General features: G+C 38.7%; 1 long non-coding RNA gene across 1 annotated transcript; it reads right to left on the minus strand.

Annotated features, from left to right (window-relative positions):
• Positions 1–4,798: 4,798 nt before the first annotated feature.
• Positions 4,799–6,301, minus strand: LOC114007611 (uncharacterized). The gene is made up of 3 exons (XR_003549207.1): positions 6,193–6,301; positions 5,374–5,412; positions 4,799–4,935 (listed from the first exon to the last, which is right to left on the minus strand). It is a non-coding gene; the product is annotated as an uncharacterized LOC114007611 (long non-coding RNA).
• Positions 6,302–11,239: the final 4,938 nt, after the last annotated feature.

Genomic DNA, 11,239 nt, shown 5'->3' on the forward strand with positions numbered 1-11,239 from the left:
TTGCAGAAGTGGTGTTCACATGACTCTCAATGAATCCTTAATTTAATGCAAGATTTCTGAACCTCAGCATTTATTGACATTTGGACCTAAGAATTATCTGTTGGGAAGAATTGAAGGACACTTAACAGCATGTTTGGCATCTATCCACTAGACGCCAATAGTACTTCCTCACATGTGACAACCAAGAATGTTTCCAGACATTGCCAAATGTCCCATGGTGGGATGACAAAATTGTTCCCACTTGAGAAACACTATTTCTTCTTCTCTCTTTCTTTTTTTAATTTGCCAGAGGATACATACACTCACCAGAGGGAGACAGACAGAGAAAATGGAGAGGAAGAAAACACCTCCCAATGGGGCATGGTCACACCACAATCTTTTCTTCTCCATTTCTCCCTCCTTTTAGGATTTCGGGTATGCACACACATGCACCCAGCATGTTTTTCAACTGCCAGGTCCAAGACTCAAACCACAAGGTCGGCCAAGTGGGATCCAGCTGCCTTAACCATGAGGCCACAAAGCTGGCTTAAGAACTACTATTTTTTATCTTGAAGAAATCTATTGTTCCTCCCCAAATAAGATGGCATTAAGTCACTATTTTTATTTACTACTTTATTCTTTATAAATAATACTAAAAATATTTATTGAGTATATATACTATATGCCAAGTAAGTGCTTCACATTTAGTAATAATCTCATTTAATCATCACCACAAAGTTATGAAGTATATGGTATTATACCCATTTCACAGAAGAGGAAACTGATGATTGATAAGGTTAAGTAATTTGCAAGGATATATTTGAGGAATAGCTACATGTCCAACTGATTCTATGGCCCATCCTCAAAATCATTACGCCCACTCAGCTCAGAACCTGTAGTCAGAATTCCCAATTTGGGGCTCCAACTATACTGGGAAAAAATCATATAACGTTCCTGAACATAATTTCCTCATATCTAAATTGGTATCAGTTATAATGTGTATCTCACAGGGTTGGGAGTATATAATGAAATAACATATAAGTATAATCAGCTCAGCAGTTATAAAATATTATTACTAATATTATTGGGTAGTCAGGAAAGTCATGATGCATTTTTGCATTAAAAAAATAGAAAAATACATCAAAAGTTTCCCGATGACCTATTATATAAATCAAAGTACATTATTTTTATGATATAGTTTTAACTCAGCAATTTAGCTAGAAAAAAGAACAGAATTTAAACAATATTTGTAAAGAACCAAGAATATTTGTGTCCACTATTATAAAATCTTCTATCCTTGCTATACGGGAATGATAAATTTAAAGAACCATATTTTTAAATCTACAGAATATTTATGATACTAAACTCCCACTCTGGTCTCTGAATTCCTCTTCTTATAAATTCCTCTTCTTATAAAACAGAGTCAGTATATTTTAAAAATAATTCCTGGAACATAGATTTCTGACCACTCAATATCATGTCTATTTCTTTCAGGGACTTTTAACAAAAACACAATTTACGTGGTACTTCTCTCTGTCTACCCTAATTAAACATATTGGCAGCAAATAAGTATTAATTTTGCTTTCTCGGACATGGAGTACAGCAATGTGCTCATTTTCCCCTTTGGAACTTATTTTTCTCTTGTAACAGATGAAATACTTGTCAGAGAAATTTTTAAATTAGAGATAAATCTCATCAGCTTTTTAAAGTGGTGTATGAATGTCCGTAAAATTCAAAGACAAACTCAGGGACCAACCCTGGCATGTCAATAGTTCTACCAACACTCAATAAGGAATTATGGTGGCAAACTCCCAAGATTCCTTTGGGGATGAAGGAGCCTTTCGTTTACTGAATATGTCAGGTGTCTCTGCTCCAGATTCACTTCCATAATAAGAGCATCAGAATGTTCACTCCATGGGAGGCAGGAATTGTTTTGTTCTTTACTGCACTTTGCTTTGTTCTAGCAACTAAAACATGATTTTGAATTGGTTTAAATCTTTATTTTATTTTTTTAGTTTACTGTAGAGTATGTGTGTTCTCCACAGAGAGACAGATAGAGAAGGAGAAAGAGGGAAAAATCACCCCCAGTGGGGCTGGCCAGGCCACACCACAATCTCTTCTCCTTTATCCTCCTCTCAGAATTTTGGGTATGCATGTGCATGCGCGTGGTGTATTTCTTCAAGCCACCAGGTCTGAGACACAAACGGTCCCCAATGGCCATGTGGGATCCAGTTGCCTTAACCACACGCCACTAGCTGGCCTGGATCTGAATCTTAGACCCACCACTCATAAGCTATAATTTCAGGCAATTCACTTAACCTCTTTAGCCCTCAGTTTTCTCATCTATAAATGAGAAAAATAAGATCATCACAAAAACCACAGTTAAAATACCAGCATTGTGCTAAGCACATGGTAAGCACTCAGTTCATGTTTTAATTAGTTGCTCATGTTAGTGCCTCTGCCTAGAATCTCTACTTCCAACCCTCCCCTTCCTTTCCTGGCTAATTCTCTTTCATCTTTCAGCTCTCAACTTGAGTATGACCTCTTTCAGGGAAATGTCTCTGAACCTTCAAGTTTGGGTTAGCTGCCCTTTAGTGGTTCATGACATCTTGAACATCTCTCCAGAGAGAAAACTGGAGCTTAAAGCTTAAACTTTGCCTTTAAGTTTTTCTTTTTTTCAGAGAGGTTTTTGCTATAGGGCTCACCAGAGAGACAGAGAGACAGAAAGGGAGAAATCACCCCCCAGAGGGAGGGCAACACCACAATCCCCTCTCCTCCATTCTCCTCTCAAGATCTTGGGCCCTCATGCACACACACCCAGCGTGAGTTTAAGCCCCCAGGTCCAGGACTCGAACCGTGGTCGACTACATGGGTATCCAGTGACATAGCCATTACACCAAGTTTCTGGTCCCCCCTTAGGTTAAAATTCCTTCAAGGTGAGGTAAATAAAGAGGACTTGTTTGGGGCCCATTAACGTTGGCGGACAGCGGAGGGTCTCATTGGTACACCCAGCCTTGACAGTAATGTATCAATACCTTTGTTTCAATACCATCAATGTCTAACACATTCATCTCATTTCTCAAAAACCATCTAAAGACTTAACACCTTTCTGGGGACAAAGCCCTAGATCACTTTTGATTCTTCCAGGTTTTTGTTTTGTTTTGTTTTGCTAATTACTTTAACAATATTGGTATCAGTAAGACCTATATGGGACAGTGAGACACAAACTGATAAAGCTTTTCATAAGATTGTTGAATTTTGCAGCAGTAAGACTAAGTGGGATGCCCATATAAGAGGGTCCCTTTTATAGCATTTGCCATGACCTGAATAACAAGTATATTAAGTGGGTGAATGTCCCAATAATAATAAAGTCAGTCTCACATGGTTTTGTACATATGAAACAAATTAGCTACTTTCACTGGAGTGTTCCACTTGGCATTTCTGGGAAGTTAAATAGTCCCCCTTCTCAGGATAAACACACTTACAATGGCTTTTATCCAGTCCACCAGGTTGACTGTTTTTTCAGGAATACACTCCTGTGTGCCTGGGTCATGCATGGTCACCTGTGATGGTTCAATAATAAACTGCAGGTCCTGGATCACCTTTCATGCAGAAATTGCTTTCCTTCCCCTTTTTCTGATTATCTGGGTAATTCTGTCCCTTGTCTAAAACCCAAATCTCTTGGTTTGTCAGTGGAGACACGAGACTTGCTGGAATAAAAAGGGTACTTCTAGAAGTTGACTAATAACCCAGAGTATTGTAGTGCAATGATTAAGAGCATACCATACCAGCATCAGACTGACTAGGTGCCTATACCAGTTTAACAACTTCATGCCTTAGTTTTCTCATCTGCAACTGGACCTGATGACAATAATAGTACTTACCTTTGGGTTTATGTAATACATAAAAAAGCTCTGAAGGGAACCAGCAGTTAACGTAATGACTATGTTGCGGGACTCCCACGTAGTCGACCGCGGTTCGCGTCCGGGACCCAGTGGCTTAAAACTCACGCCGGGCGCGTGTGCGTTCGTGCCCAAGATCCCGAGAGGAGAATGGAGGAGAAGGGATTGCGGCGTGACCATCCCCCCTGGGGGGTGACTTCTCGCTTTCTGTCTCTCTGTCTCTCTCTGTCTGTCTGGTGAGCGCACGCGCTCTTATAGTGAAAAACCTCTCCAAAAAAAAAAAAAGCTCTGAAAACAGCAGTAGACGTATAGTGTGTGCTTATTAATTAGCTATAATTAAATAATTAAATGATTTGGTATGTCACCTACAGATTTGCTGTTTTCCCTGACTGCTGTAGAAAAAAATTTCTGTTGTATAAGCATAAAAGCATCAGTTCCCTTCACTCTGAATTATGGGGAATTGGTGGGCTCTGCCTTCCAGAAGCACTCTATAGATGAATTACTCTGCAGTTCTCATAACTCTAGGGATGTGCTTACCACATTTTTTTCAAGAGGATGGGAATTGATTTTTATCTTTAATTTTTGCTTACAAATAATTCATCTGTTATGAGAAAAATAACAAGCTCCAAAGGGAAAATGCAGACATTAGTCTGTTCCCATTTTGCCTTGAGTCAAAGGATAAGAATTATCTACAACCAATAAGCATAATGAGAAACAACCCGCAAGTTGTAATTTTGTTAGACTATAAATTGAGTTCTAGCTCTGTGCACTGTGGTGTTCTTTTAAAAGTCAGAGTTAAATATAATCTTATTACCCTGTCATATTAGTTAGGGCTCTTTATGATACACATGATAGAAATCCAACTAGAACTAACTTAAGCAAAAAAAAAAAAAAAAAAAAAAAAAAGGTGGACCCCTTCAAGTTGTAAGTCCTGGGCATTCTGACCTCAGATATAGTTGAATCAGGCTCAGGTCTTGACTCCAGTCTTCTCTGTTTCCAAGCTCTGCTCTGATCTGTTGTGCTCACTTTATTCTCCACTAGCAAGGATTTGTCTCTACGTGAGAGGAAGGAGAAAAGGAGAACACGTTGAGAAGGCCAAAGCAATGGCTACTCTAAGTAGATAATGCACCAAATTACACATGATTGCTAATAAATTAATTAAATAGAAACCCACTTTCTACCCTTAAGGAATCCAAAATCTATCCATTGTTTAGAACCCTGAAAAATGACTACCTCCACCAAGAAGCCTTCACCGATAGACTCAGCACCTAGTGATTACCACTTTACCAAAATGCTGAAATGTTTGTTCGCTACATAATTTTGTGGTTTTTTGCAATACTTTTTATTATTATTAACTTTAAATATAGAAAACTATGGACATGTGCATTTTATATTTGCAAATCAATTCTGTTTTACAACTCTAATTCTTTTTTCTGATTATAAAAGTAGTTATGTATATGTGAATATAAAAAAGGAAAATAATTATACCTACTTCAGGTTATACATGGCAAGTTGAGTGCTCATATTTTTCCTTCGTGAGAAAGAGAGAGAGGGAAAGGGAAAAAGACATAGATAAGCTTTTCTTTTTTCAGGAGATTATTGTGTCATTATCCTCCTGTCCCAGCCCCCCAATTAACTAATAGAAAGGTATATACAACTGTGCCCTGCATATTTAGGTTAGCCCACGAACCATGCCTGGGCCTCCCATGCAGCCTCTAGCTTCCCAAGTGGTGATGATATTTGTGTGCCACCATGACTGGGCCAAATACTCATATTAATTATAGCTTTTTCCCAGTCTCTCCTGCCCCTTGCCTAAATGTTGATAAAAGACTTTGTTTAAGGCATAAGAATACAAAGATTAAAGGAAGCAAAAGCAACAAAATATTGGAAGCTGAAAAATCAGGGGTAATTGATTTAGTCAAGCTAAAGAAGCTGAAACAGCTTTGGGAGGAGATCAGAAGGAAGTTATGCTAGAATTTCAGAAAGATTTGGGAATGAGAGTCCTCGATACCTCTGAAAGTGAGGGTGCAGGTGACTGATAGCGAAAGACAGATGAGTGTCCATACAAGAGCAGTTCCCCCCCCCCAGCCATAACTCTTTGCTACTTCCTGGAAAAAAAAAAATTGCTACTTCATGGAACAAAGCAACCGCTCTGCCTCCACCCATCAGGGAAACAAGTTTCCTCTTTGAGGAGATGATGCAAGGAGACCCAGACATCCAGGTTAATAAGCTCAGGTGCAATGAAGAAAATACTCTCAAGATCAAGGACACCAGGTGTTACTAGGATTGAAAAGCAGTTGTGTATACTAACCCATGCAATGCCAGCTCTAACAAGTGTCATATTGATGACGTTAAAACTCGTTTGCTGGGACCAGCAGATGGCATAATGTTTATGTTGCTGAACTGCCATGTAGTTGATTGCAGTTCGAGTCCCAGACCCAGGGGCTTCAAATTCACACTGGGTGTGTGTGCGTGAGTGCCCAAGATCCTGAGAGAAGAACAGAAGAAAAGGTATTGGATTGGGAGGTGTTGGGGGTGGGATTCTAATCCCTCTCTGTGCAGGTCTTCTATTCCCATTCTGTGGGTTATATATTCCCTGCATAGAAAGTGAATGAAATCCTTCTTCTTCTTCTTCTTCTTCTTCTTCTTCTTCTTCTTCTTCTTCTTCTTCTTCTTCTTCTTCTTCTTCTTCTTCTTCTTCTTCTTCTTCTTCTTCTTCTTCTTCTTCTTCTTCTTCTTCTTCTTCTTCTTCTTCTTCTTCTTCTTCTTCTTCTTCTTCTTCTTCTTCTTCTTCTTCTTCTTCTTCTTCTTCTTCTTCTTCTTCTTCTTCTTCTTCTTCTTCTTCTTCTTCTTCTTCTTCTTCTTCTTCTTCTTCTTCTTCTTCTTCTTCTTCTTCTTCTTCTTCTTCTTCTTCTTCTTCTTCTTCTTCTTCTTCTTCTTCTTCTTCTTCTTCTTCTTCTTCTTCTTCTTCTTCTTCTTCTTCTTCTTCTTCTTCTTCTTCTTCTTCTTCTTCTTCTTCTTCTTCTTCTTCTTCTTCTTCTTCTTCTTCTTCTTCTTCTTCTTCTTCTTCTTCTTCTTCTTCTTCTTCTTCTTCTTCTTCTTCTTCTTCTTCTTCTTCTTCTTCTTCTTCTTCTCTTCTTCTTTTTCTTCTCTTCTTCTTCATGATAAAGCACAGGTACATGGGAGAGAAGAAAAGAGAAGCATACTCACAGGGCCTAGTCATGCCATGGTCCCTTCCTCCAGTCCTCCAGCTCTCCAGAATGCTAGGGATTTCAGGTCAGAGACTTGAGCCACAGTTGACCTACGATGCCACAGAGGCTGGACCAAGTGGAAGAAATCTTGAATAGATCCCATAAACTTTTATGAATATTCTTAATGAAAAGTCCCACTGTTTCTGTTAGTCACAAGAGCAGTCTGATTTTCGTTTAATGACTTAGTCTGACTTGGTTCAATAATCCAAATGTCATTCACAACTAAAGCTTTTCAGCTCCCCCACTTGTGGCTGCCTTGGGCTGGAGAGAAGGTGTGAGGAAGAGGATCAGGGACAGTTTCTCAACTGTCTCCACCTCTTGCACTTCTGTCTCTGTCCCTCCCCATCACTCTTATCTCCTCCAGGGTTGAGGTTCATGAAAGTCAGAGATAAATAAGTAGAAGGCATCTTGCCTACCAAGTGCCCTTGTGAGCGTTGGTGCTCTCCGGTCTTGGAGGTGTTAGAGCTGACTTTTCCTATCATGGGTGATTTTGTGGAATCCAGACTCCAACTGGAATCTTCTGAATAGCCCCTTTGACATGTGTAATGCCTCTCTTCTGGCTTCTGACTCCTCTCTGCTCCTTGCCATTCATTCTCACACTTCCTCTATTGGAGTCAGAACTTTCTCTTCTGTCATCTTCTTGGTTCAAAATGGCTACAGGCTGCTCTGATTCATGGGTCCCTTGTCTGGTCAAGAAACACAAGTGTAGCATATGCTCAGTAAAGACCTGGCTCCCTCTGATCTCCTAACAGGGAGTTTTTGTTCTCATTATTCGTAGTTTTTGCCCTCATCGTTCTCAGGCATAAAACTGGTGATCATTGATTTGCCCCTCAAACCTCATAGGACTTCTGCTTTTCTTTTGAATGGTCCTCTTGCTTGACAAGGAGAGAGGAAAATCCCTCCCTCCATCCCCTCATTGTGGGCTTGGGGAGAGAAACATACAGCACATATTGCAATGCTTTTGAAAAATCATCTTTCCTACTCTGAATCTTTTAACTTTTTTATATTTTAAAGGTAGCAAATGAGTTCACAAAGCCATCCTTTATGCAGTTCCTTTGCAATCCCAGTAGATCTAACTTCTCAAGTTGGAAGAAGGTAGTGCTTGACCACTCTATTTTCAATATCAAACTCTGAGGGCATGGCAGCAACTTTGGCATAAAAAGAAAGAGTTCAGTTTGGATAAATAATGGTGAAGCATTTTGACAAGGATATCATAGAGGTCCCTTGTGCAAAATGACTTCTTTTCATTGCAAAATTAGAAAAAGATCCCTTGGAACAGGTGACTTCTAAACATTTTTCCAAGCAGAAGGTATTTTCTATGCAAAAGCACAAAGATATATGTATTACATGCTCAATGAAGGGTGCAGGTGATGAGAATACAGGGTGTGTGCTGAGAAGTGGTGGGAGATGAACTTTGAGAGGCCTATGTGCCAAGCTGAAGAGTTCAGCTTTTACTGAACATGAAAGGGAGCCACTCATTGAAAGAAGTCTAGTAAGGGAGACATTTGTCCAGTTCCAAAAATTGGAGAAGGCACATAAAGGCTGACCTGGAGGGAGGAGAAGCAAGAAGATATCACAATGAAGGGGGTGGTAACTCTCTGGTCTCCTTGATTATTTGCAAATATGTTCATTTCTAGAGCATTATGCTTATGGAGACAGCTCATGTTTTCGTTTAATTTTCCATTGAGTTCATATCTTATTTTTAGAAATGTATTCTGTGCAAAAGATATATATGTTACAAGTTCAGAGTAATGGTTTCAAATACAGGACTCTGTGGCCTCTGGGAAAAAAGAAAACCTCTAGAGTTTTGATTTTGGTTGTATTCTTGCTTATCAAAAAGTCATGGGAGAATCATTTTGTGAGTTGAGAAAGGTGGATAAGTCTGCTGCACAGCAGCAACTGTACAGACAAACAAACTTCCGTACCATCATTAACGTCTGGATTGCTTAATTCTTTGTTTGCAGATCTTGTGTTTTAACAGAATTTTTGGAGATAATCTTATCCCTGATGCTATTTGTTTCTCCTAGCAAATTATCATGCACATAGACATGTATTATTTTCATCAAAGTATGAACTTGATACCTCCTGAAAAAAGAAAAAAAACTTGAAAATTCAGAGAGAAAATATTAGCTAAACCATATAAGTCTGGGCTAGTCTATTCAGTCTGGTTCCTCCTTAAACCATTACTCAATATGTCCCATACTTCGAGGCAAAAGGGCGCATTTCCTCATTACTGTCTCCTCCTTGGAGTTCCTTAACCGGATTCCCTGTTGCCTATAATATCGTCATTTACCCAACATCACAATAATCTTATTTATGTTTTTAATGGGATTATAAGATTTTTCTTAATTACACAGGAAGCAAATTCCAATTCTCACTAGAAAACATAGAGGCTTATTGTATAACTGTATCTAAATGTCCTTCCAACACATTGGTCAGAGGACCAAAATATTTGAGAGAAGGAGTGCTGAAATCTACTACCATCCTGTATAGGAAGTTCTCATGACTAGATTCAGGTGCTGTTGCTCCAACACCCAAACCTCACAGTCATTTCTTAAAGGCAAATTGTGATACTTTTTTCTCAGCATCACCTGAGTTCCACATCAGGCCTGGCACACAGTAGGCCTTCAATAAACATTGATAAAATGTTTTGGTGAATTTTATGCACAGATAGACAGAACTTTTAGAAATCATGTCGCGGACATTTTGAAGTCTTTTTTTTTTTTTTTTTTTTTTTAGAGTTTGCACGCAATCAGCAATTGTTTTATTGCTTTTACAATAAAGATTAAATCCAGAAAGACTCACTCACAGAAGGAAATAGAGTTCGAGTGATTTAAGGCTAGTGTGTGTCTTTTTCTATCTCTGGCTTTGTCTTCTGAGCAGTTATGCCTTTAAATAAAGAAAGAGAAAAGAGGATATTGGGTCATCTTTGCCAAGGGGGAGAGAAACATCATCATTGTCAGATGATAGAGAACATCTCTGAAGTCTATTAATTTGGGTGCAACTACAGAATCAATTGAATCACTAGGAAAGCTCCTGCTTTGAAGAAGACAACATATGAAGGTCAGAAAGAGCATCACTTTAAACTATTTGTGGCTGACTTTTTAAAAAAGAGATCGAAAGTACCTAAATAATCCTCCACACTTCATTTGTAATTTAAAAGCCAAAGAAATTCATTAATGTGTTGAAGATATTCATCATAAATTGTATATTGGTTTTAGAAAAAAATTTATGATAGAGGAAATTGTCATTCTATGCTTTTATATATATATATTACGTAATTCCAGGCATCCTTGTATAATCCATGTGTATTTATGACTGTTTTATATAGAATTTGCAATGTGGTTTTACTATTTTAAAGTGTTTTAGAGGATTATGATTGTAGCTGTGTCTTTTGACATGTCTATTTATTTTATAATGAACCTTATTAGCCCTTTATTTTAATTACAATATTCAGGGCCAGCAAAAGGCATGGTGGCTAAGGTGTTGGAATTCCACACGACAGACAGTGGTTCAAGCCCTGGACCAACCAGCTTGAAAATCGTGCCAGACACATGTCTGCATGTATTCAAAATCTCAGGAAGAGAATGGAGGAGAAGGGATTGCGGCGTGGTCATCCCCCCGGAGGGTGATTTCTCACTTCTCTTCTCTCTGCCTCTGTCTGTTTTTACCCTGTGGCAAAAACCTTTTAAAAATTAATTACAACATTGTCAGTAGAGGATAAAATGTTCTGTTTTATGAAAGACATGATTTCTAAGAACACAATGTGGCCAAAATAGGAGACTGACTATAAAATCTAAGAACATGTACTTATGGCTACAATCACAGTGATAACAGGAAATGTCTGAGGAAGAAGGGGACTGGCTAACAGATTGTAAGTTAGAAAGTCAGTAAAGGTTTTCTGCAGAAAATGGGCCTCAATCTGTTATGCGAAGGAAAGGAAACAGAATAAAGACAAGAAGACACACTGAGGTGATCTTACTCATTGTGACTGAACATCTTTTGGACAGAAGTGTTTATTGCCTGTACAAGTCACTGTCCTCCCTTACCCCAGTTACTCACACTGGGTGACAGAACACTTGCGGTCTAGACAGTGGACACACTTGA

This window comes from Tupaia chinensis, unplaced genomic scaffold (genome assembly GCF_000334495.1).
Source record: "Tupaia chinensis unplaced genomic scaffold, TupChi_1.0 Scaffold000208_1, whole genome shotgun sequence".
Classification (NCBI taxonomy): Eukaryota; Metazoa; Chordata; class Mammalia; order Scandentia; family Tupaiidae; genus Tupaia; species Tupaia belangeri.